This window comes from Arvicola amphibius, chromosome 1 (assembly GCF_903992535.2).
Source record: "Arvicola amphibius chromosome 1, mArvAmp1.2, whole genome shotgun sequence".
NCBI lineage: Eukaryota > Metazoa > Chordata > Mammalia > Rodentia > Cricetidae > Arvicola > Arvicola amphibius.
The window spans coordinates 192,408,109-192,422,188 of NC_052047.1; the positions used below are offsets into that span (position 1 = coordinate 192,408,109).

Consider the following 14,080-nt stretch of genomic DNA (forward strand, 5'->3'; position numbering starts at 1 on the left):
GGATACAGTTCAGCCACCAAGACTACTGGCTGCTCTTTCAGAGAAGCTAGGTTCAGTTCCCAGCTTCCACGTGGCTGTTAACAACTGTCTTTAACTCCAGTTCCAAGAGGATCTGATACCCTCTTCTGGCTTTTGCAAGCACCAGGCATACATGTGGTTCACAAACATATGTGCAGCCCAGAAACCCAAACACATAAACTAAATCTTAAGAAGAAACTCAGAATATCAGCTGTTTCCATTGCTGGCTTATATTTACCTTACAGATCACAACAAGAACAGAGAACAAAGAGAATGCAAACCAAAACTCATTTCTGGACGTGGGAGAAGGGAATGGACAGTTAGTCAGACACTGGAATAGAAGCTCTACATAAATTGAGTCATTTAGCCTCACTGGTCAAGCAGGTATTGTTTTAAGAGTATCAGGAAGTGTCTTGGACAAGTTTACAGAGTAGAGAAGGTGTGGCCAGATTAGTTCCTATCTGAATCCCTTTCACCTAATGGAGAGAAAGCTGAGCTGCCTTGTGAGTGTTTGACTTAATCAAGACTCTGAGACAGCATATACACTGCATAGATTCTACAGGACTGACTGCAGTGCTCAAACTGGGGTCTTGTGTATTTGAAACTCACCTGGGGTGATTCAGGTGATTCAGGGCTACAGTCCTGAATTCAGGGCTAAAATTTCTCATTAGTTTATTTGAGGTAGAGCCTAGGAATCAGTACTTTAGGAAACACCAGACAAGTGATTCCACTGCAGGTGGGATCTGGTCACATCCTATAAATACAGCCAGGGTTGGCGAGATAAAAGTTCAGCAGGTGAAGGCACCATCCGAGAAGCCCGAAGAGCCGAGTTCATTCCCTGGGATCCACATAGCAGGAGAGAGTCAACTCCTGAATGTTTTCCTCTGACCTCCATGAGCAAACCATGAGGTACGTGCACTCAAACTCACACACACACAAAACCAAACAAATAAAAATGTAATAAAAGGGGCTATCAAGATGGTTCATTTCACATATGTATTAGATATTAACGGCTGACAAGTTATGACCTCATGATGAAAGATATCTGTACAACTGATGTATTTTAGGTTTTTATGCCACATAATTACATCCTCTTGCTTCCACTTGCAGGCTTCTCTGTACATAAACTGATGACTTTTCAATTTTATTTTTTCTTTTTCTTAAAGGGAAGTAAGATCTTTACATGCTTCCGAGTGAAGCTGGCAGAGTGGGTTGTTCTGAGGACTCAGGTAGACATCAAATCCAGAGTCCTAAATCCTCATCTGACTCTCTGACTCTTCCTTGGGGCCTCAGCAGCAGCAGTGGCAGTGGTGGCGGCGGCGGTAGCGGCAGCAGCAGCAAAAGTTGATGGACAGCTCTGAGCTTTCCAACAAGTGGGAAGGTGGGCTCAGTCTCCACCTGTACTCATTGATGACAGACTATAGATGGTGGCATGTAGACAAAGGTCTGAGACAAATGGGCAACACTGTGGGTGGGCACCTGTCTTAGTTAGGGTTTCTATTGCTGGAAGACAAGCCATGATCACGGTAGCGCTTATTAAGGGAAATATTTAATTGAGTCTGGTTTACACTTTCAGAGGTTTAGTCCATTATCTTCATAGCAGGGAGCATGGCAGCAGGCAGGCAGACAGGGTGCTGGAGAAGAAGCTGAGAGTTCTATATCTTGATCCACCCATAGCAGAAGCAACTATGTGCCACCCTGGGAGCAGTTTGAGCATGTATGAGACCTCAAAGTCCACCTCCACCCACAGCGACACACTTCCTCCAACAAGGCCACACCTACTCCAGCAAGGCCACACCTCCTAATAGTGCTGCTCCCTATGGGCCAAGCACTCAAAGGCATGAGTTTTGGGGGGCCACATCTATTCAAACCACCACAGCACCCCCCAATGAAGGAAATGAGAATGCAATTTCTTCTATGACATCTAGCACTCTGTTGTGAAACACCTGCTCGATGATCAACCCATAGAAGAAGGGGGAGGAGGTCAGCATCTGCAAGGATGGGCTATGCTAACTCCCACTCTATCTGCAATCGTAACCATCAGCACACCATTGGAGTTTCAAATGTGCCTTTGGAAAGGTCAGTGGTGAGGTCTGAAGCCTGGAAGAAGGAGGTTTGGGGGCTCCGGACCACTGTTCTGGGATAGTGACTTCACAAGGAACAATAGCCTTAGCCCCAGAAGCTGCAGATACCTCATTAGCCAGCAGCACGCCCTTGATCTCAGTGAGGTCCTCCATGGTGAACACAAAGCCCCCATGCCCTGCATATGAGGTAACAGTTTCTCCAGAGTCAGCTTGCATTCCAGATGCCCTGGAATGGCCTTGCACACTCCAGGGTTCTTGTCCATCAACACCACAGCCTTCCCTCCAAGGGCCATGCAGATATGCTGCATTTGATCGGAGCCTACATTCTCTGTTTCCACAAAGGGACATTTTGGGTAATCCTCAGAATTTGGATGATCTCTTTTCCAAAGCCATCCCATGTTCCCAGGCCATCATAGCGGTGGGGGTACCAGGGATTGCTACACAAGATTTAAAGATCATGTCTCTCCAGTGGGAATGCCTGATGAGAGAAGGCCTGATGACTCCTTTCTTTTTCTTTGTTTAAATCAGTGCTTTTCAATCTTCCTAATGCTGTGACCCTTTAATACAATTCTTCATGTTGTGGTGACTCTCCAATCATAAAATTATATCTATTGCTACTTCATAACTGTTTTAAACAATGATGTCATTTATTTAAAGTGTTTACTCAAAGAAACATATATATATAGTCTCTTTCTCTATATATATATTATATATACATATACACACACACACACACACACACACACACACACACACACACACACACACACATATATATATATATATATATATATATATCCACACCCAGGGAGTCCCACCTTTCTCCTGTTCTATAGGCATTTTCCTGTGAGAAAATTTTCACCAAAGTAGGCGCACAGGGTCCAGACCTGATGACTCTTAAATCAATTTCATAGGAGTTTGTATTGTTCTCTATGGATGGACTGATTTTTTTGTTTTGTTTTGTTGTTTTTTGAAACAGGGTTTCTCTGTATAACAGTTCTGGCTGTCTTGTAGCTCAGGCTGGCCTTGAACTCACTGAGATCCGCCTGCCTCTGCCTTCCAAGTGCTAGGATTAAAGGCCTGCTCCACCACTGCCCAGCTCATTAGCTGATTCTTATTTGTAGCAGCTGTTTATTTACTTACTTGGTGATGATGATTTTTAAGCCACCACATAGGAAATACTTTTTAAAAAAAAAGGAGAGCGAGAACCCTGAGGGTGATGGTTCTCTAAACCCACAGAGATTTATCAAGCCTGATTTAAACAGTTGTCTGTCAGATGTTAGGTAAGGTAATTCCTTTAAAACAAACCATATAGGTCACATAGTGCTAATAAAATATGCTGATGAACCCTTGAGTATTTGCCCTGATTATGTCTCCTTGGAGAATAGAAAACTCATTAGCATGAGCTCCTTGTCAGTCCTCTCTGCCTTGTTCCTCAATTGCTCCCAGACAGGTTTGGTGCAGAGGGATGATCAGGATGTGTGCAGTGTGGGTCAAGTTGCAAGCGATGGCTCTTCCACCCCCACCAAGTGCATGTGATATTACATAGTTCACGAAGGTTGCTAGGCTTCGGTATGTCTACCTTTCTAAGTACTTAAAAAAGCAGATTTGGGCCGGGCGGTGGTGGCGCACGCCTTTAATCCCAGCACTCGGGAGGCAGAGGCAGGCGGATCTCTGTGAGTTCGAGACCAGCCTGGTCTACAAGAGCTAGTTCCAGGACAGGCTCAGAGCCACAGAGAAACCCTGTCTCGAAAAACCAAAAAAAAAAAAAAAAAAAAAAAAAAAAAAAAAAAAAAAAAAAAAAAAAAAAAAAAAAAAAAGCAGATTTGGATGACTGGGCTATGGAGAGAGCTCTCTGTACTTGTTTAACACTACGTATTCAACAGTAGATCCCATTTCCCTCCACAGGGGAAAATTCTCAAAGCCGAGAAAGTTATAAATTGGAAACAGCAGGGGTGTGCATGTCTCTCTCTCTCTCTCTCTCTCTCTCTCTCTCTCTCTCTCTCTCTCTCTCTCTCTCTCTCTCTCTTTGTGTGTGTGTGTGTGTGTGTGTGTGTGTGTGTGTGTCTGTATGTGTTTGTGTTTGAGAGAGAGCTGTTTTCTTTCTGAAGCAGTTGGCAGCGGAACAGGTTGTTTAGGGAAAGTCTCTTGAACTAGATAATTGATTTAAAAAAGCATCTTCTAATAACACCTTATATTTTTATAGTGCTTTGAGAAGTTCAAAGCATTTTCACATTTATATATTTCATTGAAACTTCACACGCCTATAAAGCAGTTTGTGCAAGCATTTCAAGCCACCTCCACCACTTGGCTCACCAGAAGCCCAGGATATCGAGAAACTTGTTTGAGGTCATATAACCAGTCGGTGTCACAAAACCAGAACACCAAGATTTGGAATCTTAGGCCTATGTTTTCTTGGCAGAAAGCGTCTCTGTCACAGCTTGATCTTACCAGAGCTCATGTGGAGGTTTGTGGCCACAATTTAATTGGAGAATACAAATCAGGCATGCTGAAAGCACTCTGTAGAAAGAAGGCTGTGTGTCCCTTAGATCATGACTGTGTCAGGAAAGGGGGACAGAGAACAGACTCGGTTCTTTTAGACAATGCAAACTAAAACAGAAACAAAACCACTCTGTCATGAGCTCCAGGGCATTTGAGAGGCAATTCATTCACTAAATTGTGCATTCATTTTTTTAAAAAGTAGCTATTAAGTACCTTTCTAGAAGATACTGTGCTCAGCATTTTGAAAAGATACAAAGGCAAGTGTTTAATTTGGGGGTTGTGCATGCTTTGAATCATACAGATAATCACTGTTTTATTCATTGTTCGCTGCCACCTCATAGATGAAAAGACTTCCAGGCAGAAAAGAAGTATAAACAAAAATAGATGAAAGAAACTGGGAAACTAATTTCTTTCAATTCCCTCGTGGGTAAGGGACTTTTTTTTTCCCGTTTTCTTTTAGGTGTCAATGTGATGAGAACGCTCTTGCTAGGTACACGTAGCACCAGAGTTGCTACGTCATCTAACATGCAGTATATCACAACACTAATGCTTCCTTGAAGCACAGGGGACTGGTCTTATTGATGCCAGGTTCTTCACCAAGAATACTGGGTCACCATTGGGATATACTAGTCTTCTGCCCGAGGCCTTCGGTATCCCAAAAGCTTTTCCAAAGACCAAAAATAAGTTTATATAATGCTTTACGTTCCATGGCTTAAAAAACAAACAAACAAAAACACCTTTCCTTGTGTCAGGCATGTTTGAGAATGCAGACAAAAGCAAAGGCACCAACATGTGCTTAGAAACAGCCCAATGGCTAGCGAAAGGTTCTACAAGATCAACAAGAATTGAAGGTTGGAGAGATGGCTAAGAGGTTAACAGCACTGGCTGCTCTTCCAGAGGACCCAGATTCAATTCCTAACACCCACATGACAGTTCACAACTGTCTGTAACTCCAACTCCGGAGGATCTGACACCTTCACATAGACATAAACACAGGCAAAAAAAAAAAATCCATATAAAATAAAAATAAATAAGCTCTTTTTTTTTTTCTGAGACAGGGTTTCTCTGTGTAACAGTCCTATCTATCTTGAAACTAGCTCTTGTAGCCCAGGCTGGCCTCAAACTCACAGAGATCCACTTGCCTCTGCCTCCTAAGTGCTGGGATGGAAAGCATGCATCGTCACTGCCCAGCTAAATAAGTTCATTTCTGAAGAGATAAACAAGAGTTTGCTAATGGGAGGTTGTGAGTTTCCCCCTTGCTGACTCTATACACGTACATTCTTCTTGACAAATGTCTTCACTTTCTGGCACAAACGTGTCCAAACCTGAAGGCAAAATTTGTGTTGATACTATAAGTACTAGCTAATGCATGTCGTTAGGGTGTCCTACGAATACACAGATAGTGTCCTTGCGTGTAACTACTTTGTTTTTGTTGACAAGTCTTGGTAAGCCCCCAGAGTGAAGGAATGGAACCTTGCTTGTGTGTGAAGGGTGGGCGCTCAGCCTCAATCTCAGCTCTGTCCCTATCTCCACCCCAATTTAGCTTCTCCAGATTTCCACGTTTCCCACATCTGAAAACGACAGGTGAGCCTAACATCGGTTCTGACTCACCAGACCATGCTCCAGCTTTTACTAAACGCCAGGTACGTTTAGCAGATGTCAGCAGGGTGAGGTGGTGCTCGCCAGTAAGCCCAGCTCCTCTGTACACGGAGACAGGAGGACCATCTAGCAGACTCTAAGTACTGCTTTCCATGGAAGAATGCTCACCTAGCACACAGAAGGTTCTAGATTCAGTGCCCAGCACAGGAAAGACACTATTGATAATGATCCAGATCACACAGAAACGCAAAGAACAAGCGGACATTAACATATGTGATAGTGCCCGCCAACGGAGATCTGTAAAATAAGGGCTCTGCTACGGGAAGACTGGTCATAGGCCGGCCCACAATCCTAATTCAGGCGAACTGGTTATTCACTTTACAAAATGGTTAGTTGACTTGAAAAATAATTTGGGGATAGCGAATAAACCTGGGTTACATTGACAACAAAAACTTACTACCCACCCTTCCAGCAATGGAGATCAAAGCCAGGATTTGTGCATAGTAGGCCAGCACTACCCTGAATCATATTCCCAGCTCCTAAGCTTTATTTCAATTTACACTTTAAGGAAAAATAATTTCAAGTGGGACTCAGTTGCATTAAACAACAAAAATACTGTTCAATGCCATAAAGTCCCCGTATTTGGAGTTGGGAATGGCTCTTCAGCATTTTTGTTTGGTTGGTTGATTTTTGGTTTTTCAAGACATGAGTTCTCTGTGTAACCACCCTAGCAGTGCTGAATGAAACTCCACCTGTAGACCAGACTGGCCTTGAACTCACAGAGGTCCGCCTGCCTCTGCCTCCTGAATGCTGGGATAAAGGCGTGCGCCACCACCGCCACCACCCTGCTGAGCATTCTTTCAATAGAAATCTCAACCCCCCCAGATTTTCACATTTTACAAAATGGAGACCTAACAGCCAAATAATATTTTTTAGTTTTGTACTTGTTCAGTACCATACAGGTTATTACCAAAAACTGTAGAAAGAAAAATCAATGGCAGGATATTTTCTGGAATTTTTTATCTGTTCTTATTTGGGAGACCACACCTTCATATTCAGTATGATGAAAAGGTTAATAAATGTTCAGTGCTTAAATGAAGAAATATTAAAAACAAAATTTGAGGCTATAATACAGACTCCTAACAGTCAGGGCACATTTTAATTATATAAATAGCAGATTTACAAGCACTTAAACAAACCACTTGAGTTTCTTAATGCTGCTCACTTGTGAATTTTCACTCAATAACATAGTATACCCTGCGATCATTTTCTAAAAATATTTTAGATATATTTTATTTTGTATATAATACTGTGATTTTATAACATGGAAGTATACATTGAAATCTGGCAATAATATATTTTCTGGTACCAAATGCCAGTATCAAACAATATATTAGGACTGGGTACAGTGGTGTATACATGTAATCACAGCAGTTGGTAGGCAGAGGCAGATCTCTGTGAGTCTGAGCTAGCCTGGTAGCCTGGACTACATAGCAAGTTCCAGGCCAGTCAAGGCTGCCTGGTAAGACCCTTCTCCAAAAACAAAAGAGTACCCCTCGAGGGGTGTGTGTGTGTGTGTGTGTGTGTGTGTGTGTGTTAGACGTTTCGGGTACATTTATAGGTGTCAACACTCATAATGAATAATGAAGTTTACATTATTCTTTTCATGCTTGTTGTAAATACTACATAGCTTTTCTCTGGTTGTTCAGTACAGTGGCTGGAAATTAAATACTAGCACAAGAAGTTGACTCATTTCAAGGCACACAACTTTATTTTGGCAATTAACCCCAATACTGAAGGCGAGAGGGCTCTTTAAAATTAGTGCTTCTAGCAGTTCCCATTGACTCACTCTCGTTGCTCCCTTCTCTCGGTTAATTTTAACCTTGACCTCCCACAGCTGTATTGCTTTGCTCAGTCTAAAAAAAAAAAGAAAAAAAGAAAAAGAAAAAAAAACTCCCTGATTCCACCCCCCCCCCCCCTTTTGCATCGGATGAAGCAACAGTGGAGAGGAAAAACCAAACCCATTCCTTTAAGAAAGATTCCGCCTCCTCTCTTCTAAGCAAGCGCCTCACGGCAACCGTGGAGTCTCTAAGTCACACACTTTACTACTCAGCATTGGGAGAAGCAGCCGCCGCCGCCGCTGCTCCGCGGCTGCAGTGGGATCCCGTGCAGCACTGCAGAATCCACACCTAGCCAGGGAAGACAGACACACGTCGGCTCGCCTGCACGCAAAGGGGCTGTGGATCGTCTGCAGGTAAGCACATCTCTTAGCCGTTTTGTTCAGGAGCCGTGGGAAAAGGGAATGGTCGTGGAATGCGCTCATCAGCCATGCTTAAAACGTTATGTGGATCTGTCGTCCTTTGGAGGTGGGCTGGGGTCTACAGCTCTGTCTGGCACACGACCTGTGTGGTGGAGACTATTACATGATATAACTCCTACAGTACTTTTTTTTTTTTGGCTATGTATAAAAAGGCTAACCTTGATACATGCAAAGTATTTTTTTTTTCTTTTTAAATGAAAAACCCAGCCACTCCCAATCTCTCTCAAACACTGCAGATATTTTTAAATGGCAAATAAAATGACGGGTTGAGCGTTTCCTAAATATCGTTTTCTCCTTGAGCCTTAGCAAGACTCCCCCACGATTGTTGAGGAGTACTTAAAATTAATAAGGCATGCTAAGGGATTTTTCTTCCTTTCTTTTTCTTTTTTCTTTCTTTTTTTTTGAAAGAAAATGGGTGATACTGACTGACTAAAATTTCTATAGCTCTAGTCCAGTGGAGAGAGAAAAGGAGGATAAATGAACTGCAGTGTGTGCCAAGAATGGGATTCGTTTACCACACTTCGTATGTGGGCAGAGGAAACTACATTTTAATTAGCACATTTTTAGAGGAAGAGGGGATGAAGATGAGGGGGCTGACGTGCAGTATTTGAGGGGGAAGAGAGTCTGCAGATGAGGAAGGAAATGAAGTGGCCTGTCGCCAGTGCCTTGAGAAGGACGGGAGATAAGGGTGGAGAATGAAGTTTGCTGTGTGTTGGGGTGGGGTTAACCCTAGGGACCAGGAATCACTAGAATGGCGCTGGGAGGAGTGTGCTTGAGGCTGAATTCGTGCAGTGGAGGGCATGTGTGCAGGAGGAGTGTGCAAGCCGTGGGTGGCGGAGGAGAGTGTGCCTGGAGGGCTATTTCGAGAATAGGTTGGAGTGAGAAACATGTCTGGGAGGCGGGGGTGGTAGCCCAGTGTCACCTGTGGAGGGATCCCCAGTCTGCAAATGAGTGTTGCAAAGTTTGCCTGGCCTCAGACTAATTTTGAAGGCTGATGGCCGAGCCTAGACTTCTCATCTCCCAAGAGGTCAGCTCTCAGAAGGTTTAAGAGGCAAGAGGCCAAAGGAGGAGTGCAGACTTTGGGCTGCTCCAAATGAATTAAGGGCCCTTGCCCTATCCCTCTGTGGAACTGAGTGGAGGCAGGAGACTCCCCCAGACGCCAGAGTGCTGAGGAGAAAATCAAGGCCTCTACTGCGGGGGACATGCGGAGGTCCAACCGTGTAGCCCCGGCCAAGCCCAGCAGCCTCTGTGAGCGTCAGAGGCTCAATCTGAAAGCCGAGGCTCAGCCTCATTGGGTGGGGGAAGCATGTTCGGACTGGGGGAGGCAGATGTTTCCGAGGCGTAACCCTCCCGCTTGCAATCGGGTTTCGGTCGGGGTCGTTTCCCTCTCCCGCAGCGGATCGGAGCTGCACCAAGGCAGGAAGACCTTGCCGAGGCGCCAGGCAGCCTCCCAAGCGCGTAGGCCCCCCACCGCACGACGCTGAGCTAGTAGCCTAAGGGGGCCTCGAGGGGAGGGGCCAGGGATCGCAAGGGGCACCGGGGGCGTGGCCTGGGAGCGCGAGAGCTTGTTGTGGGAGTGGCCTCCAGGAAGCGGCGCCTGGACGCTCGGGGGCGGAGCGGGGGGGGCGGAAAGAAGGGCGGAGCCAGGGGCACGCTCGTGAGCTTCCAGGGCCGAGCCCGCACGGGGCGGAGTGAAGGGCTTTGGGGCGTGTCCTATAAGAGGCGGGGCTAGGGCTTTCGGACCCCCTGTGGGGCGGGGCGTGGAAGTGGCGTGCTAGGAGGGTCAAAACTGTAGAGGGCGGAATCAAGGGCGCTGGGGCGTGGCCTACAGCAGGCAGGGCCAAGGCGCTCGAACCTGTGGGGCGGAGCCTTTGGGGCACTGAGGGGCTAAGAGGGCCGAGTCTCTAGGGGGCGGAGTCACAAGCCCTGTGGAGGCGGGGCTCAGGGGGGCGGGGCCGAGGACGTTCGGGGGTAGATCGGCTAGTCCCGCCAGAGCGTGAGGCGCCTGCCGGTAACGGTCGCCCGGGTGAGGGGCGGGAGGGAGAGGAAAGGGTTTAAATGATTTGTTTTGAAACACTGAGAAGTAGACGCGCCGGCGGCCAGGTGTCGCCGCTTCCTGCGTCCGGGGGCTCGGCGTCCAGGTCCCTCTCCACGCCTCCTCCCTTCCCGGCCCTCTCCTCGGGAGCTGAGCGACGCTTAGGAGGAGGCTGCGGCTGACTGACCCGGCGGCCGCTGCAGCCCGGCGGGGGCACAAAGCCGGCTGCGCTGCGAGGTAATCCTGCTGGAGCTGGGGTTCGGAGGTTCCGCCGCGCTTGCCACGCGAGGGAACTTCTTGCTGCCCTGTCTGGGGCGGGAAGGCGAGCCCCGCGCGAGCCGAGGGGCGCAGACGTGGGGGTGAGGGGTCGGGGTGCAGCGGTGCGAGCGAGGTCGGGTCTCGGGGTCCGCAGCGTGCGCCGCGATTCTCCCCGGTGACCCCCGGCTCCCCCCACGCGAGGGCGTGCGGTTGTGGAAGCCTGTTCTGCCTTCTGAAGCCTTGCTGACCCCGAAGGTACGCACGGGGACGGTGGGAGGTTCCCGCGCTTGCTTAACGTGGAAGGAGACGGTGTTGATTTGTTGGGTTTTTTTTTCCTCCTGGTTCAAGAAACTTCCGTCACAAGTTGAAATTGTTCAAACACTGTAATCTCCGCGACCCTCCCCAACACACATAGTAGGCGCGCGCACGCACACGCGCTCGCGCACACACACACACACGCACACGCTCGCACACTCAGGCTTTACCCCTTCAAGCATACATGTTACGTATTCTTTGTGGGGTGACAGCCGAGCTGGCAGCAGGTTTGGTTTCCTGCTGTTTGGGGCCCTTCCAACCTCTTTGGAAGTATGTAATAGTTGAGGCAAGGCCACGACAGGTAGTATAAACCAGGCCTCTTAAAATGGTAAGAATGGCCTCAGGTGAACTTTTTTGTTGCAGAGATTTAATTGCAAGTAGGTGCCCGTTAAACTGGGAGTGTAAGGAAAACCACTAAATATCCTGGCACATGTGCTCTTGGAATTGACTTTGCTGGAGTGGTGTGGGATTTAACTCAGCCAAGAGGCTTTGGGCCAGGATTAGGAGCAAGGCTCGGTAAGGAATCGATAAGACTCGGGTTTGGGATGAACTACCTTAACATGTGTGAGCTCTTTATGATGAATTATGAAAATTTATAGTGAGCAATGAGATTGCCTTTTCTTGGAATGGACTCCCATCTGTAGCCTGCTGAAAATGTACTGATGTGGGTCTTAGGAGAGTCTAAGGAGAGGACAGGGTAATGTGTCTTTTTGAAATGACGTTACCTGACCTGTGTATTTAAGGTACAGGGCTGACGCTTTGATAGAATTGTTTCTTTTCGAACACTTCTGGAAAGATTTTATAGCTAACTCTCATTTGGGTTGTCATTACTTGCGTGGTAACTCAGTTTTTCCTAAAGTTGATCAGATTAACTGTACTGAGGAGTAATGTGGGGAGGGCCACTTTTCTACAATTCTTCCACCTCCTTAAAGATAGAATTCAGCCTCTGCTAACTTAAAATTGGCGTGTTGGCAATAGTTGCTAAGAAAAAAAAAACCCCAGCAATTTATTATTTACTTAGAATGTTAAACATAATTTAAGGAGTTCTTTGGGTACTTGGTTATGAGACTTTAATACAGTGCAGCTTTTTGCATGTATGATACCAGGAAATGTTTGGCAAAGTTTTGGCATATGATATAGATGATCACGTGACTCCTGAAAATATTTATTTTGCATGATAAGAGGGTATTTACAGATTGTAAAATTTAGTCAGTGATTAAAGATGAATGAGAAATTACATTGTACTTTACTCTTTCTTACCTTTTTATCAATAATATTTTTCTGGAATGAATATGAGTTTTGCTCAAGGATGTGCAACAGTTTTTATAGTTTGCTTCACCATCGTGATTGATAGATCAAACAGATTAATTATAAATTAGGAGATACCCAAGCTGTGCTTGGAATTATTAAAGAGAGCTGATATGCCCCTTGCTGATAACTTCATGCAGCATAAAGTTAGGTGGAAATGCTAAAAGAAATCCATTAGGTAGAGGAAGTATAGACTGTTCGAAAGACATGTGCAAGTTACTGATCTGTTTCTCACCTTGAACACGTTTTGCCATAATTAATAGTTAGCACTACTTTACATTCCTTTGGGAAAATTAGCCATGTAGAATTTGAATAGGAAATCTTAATATGTCTAACCAACAGTGCTGTCTTTCCTTTTAATGTACACTTAAGTGAAACTATTCAAGCCCAATTTGACAGTTGCTGAACAATCACAGGCTGAGTCAAGTAACTGAGATTCTAAATGAGTAAGCATTTTAATACTTTATTTCATGTCTCTTACATTAATGTGTTATGGTCTGAACTCAGGGTCCATGCCAAGTATTTATAGTTGGGATTGTTAGGAGGTCTTTGGGTTTTGTCATTGGTTTAATTCCCTTGGCTGAAAGCCAAGACACTTTGAGATTTAATGGTTGCCTGTACTAGATCTTCTCTGAAGTACACACGTTAGAATACTCACCCTGACTGATTTGGAAGGAGAAGGTTTGTTATCTGCTAGATGCATATAGAAGAGTCCTCAGTTATCTGCAGTTTTGCTTTCCAGAATTTCAGTGACTGCTATTCAAATATAGTTTTAAAATATTAAATGGAAAATTTCAGAAATGAATAGTCATTCATAAAAAACAAAAGTTTTAATTACTATAACAGTATAGTATATTCCTGTTGTGTCTAATTTATATATAAAACTTTATCTAAAAATAACCATAGAATAAATATACCTGTGATTTCAGATTTTTACTGGGGTCTTAGAATGTATTCCTCTAAAATAAGTAAGATGTGCTGTAATTATTTCATTTAGAGATGGTAAATTATATGGGATCTGTGTGTGTGTATGTGTGTGTCGACTTGGGACTCTATTATTTTCAACAATTAAAAAAAGATTAAGCAAAAGAGGTTTGCAGTTTATGTGGTTTTTTGTTTGTTTGTTTGGTTGGTTGGTTTTTTTGGTTCTTTTGTTGTTGTTTTTGCTTTGTTTTTTGTTTTTGTTCTTTTAGAGGCAGGGTTTCTCTCTGTAGCCTGTCCTGGAACTAGTTCTTGTAGACCAGACTGGCCTCGAACTTACAGAGATCCACCTGCCTCTGCCTCCCGAGTGCTGGGACTAAAGGCGTGCGTGACCATTGTCTAGCACCATGTGTTTTAAAAGAATATTGGTCTTCATCCTGTCTCGAAAAACCAAAAAAAAAAAAAAAAAAAAAAAAAAAGAAAAGAAAAGAATGTTGGTCTTCATAGCTAGACAAGTCTCAAAGTTCAAGATTTAATTAATTGCATCGCTGAAGCACATTTGAATGTTATAAAAAATACTATTTAGCCTACCCTAAAGCCTTGGTATAAGCACAGATAATGAAACTCAGAGTCTCTTTTTCTGTCAACTCTTTTGGTTGAATGTCTCATCAAGAAGAACCCCCTTTGCTCCTTCCAGGACATTGCCTCACTACACTTAGT

General features: G+C 44.8%; 1 protein-coding gene and 1 pseudogene across 3 annotated transcripts in view; one reads left to right on the plus strand and one right to left on the minus strand.

Moving 5' to 3' along the window:
- Window positions 1-1,883: 1,883 nt before the first annotated feature.
- Window positions 1,884-2,500, minus strand: LOC119806359 (annotated as a pseudogene).
- Window positions 2,501-8,256: 5,756 nt separating this feature from the next.
- The window catches only part of Add3 (adducin 3), a 113,323-nt gene continuing 107,499 nt past the window's right edge, over window positions 8,257-14,080 (plus strand). For 2 of the 3 annotated variants that reach the window (XM_038341044.1, XM_038341061.1), the window contains exon 1: window positions 10,507-10,795. The gene's annotated coding sequence lies outside the window, so the exon portion shown is untranslated. Of the gene's footprint in view, window positions 8,458-10,506; window positions 10,796-14,080 lie in introns of those variants that run through there. The other variant, XM_038341051.1, reaches the window with a different exon arrangement.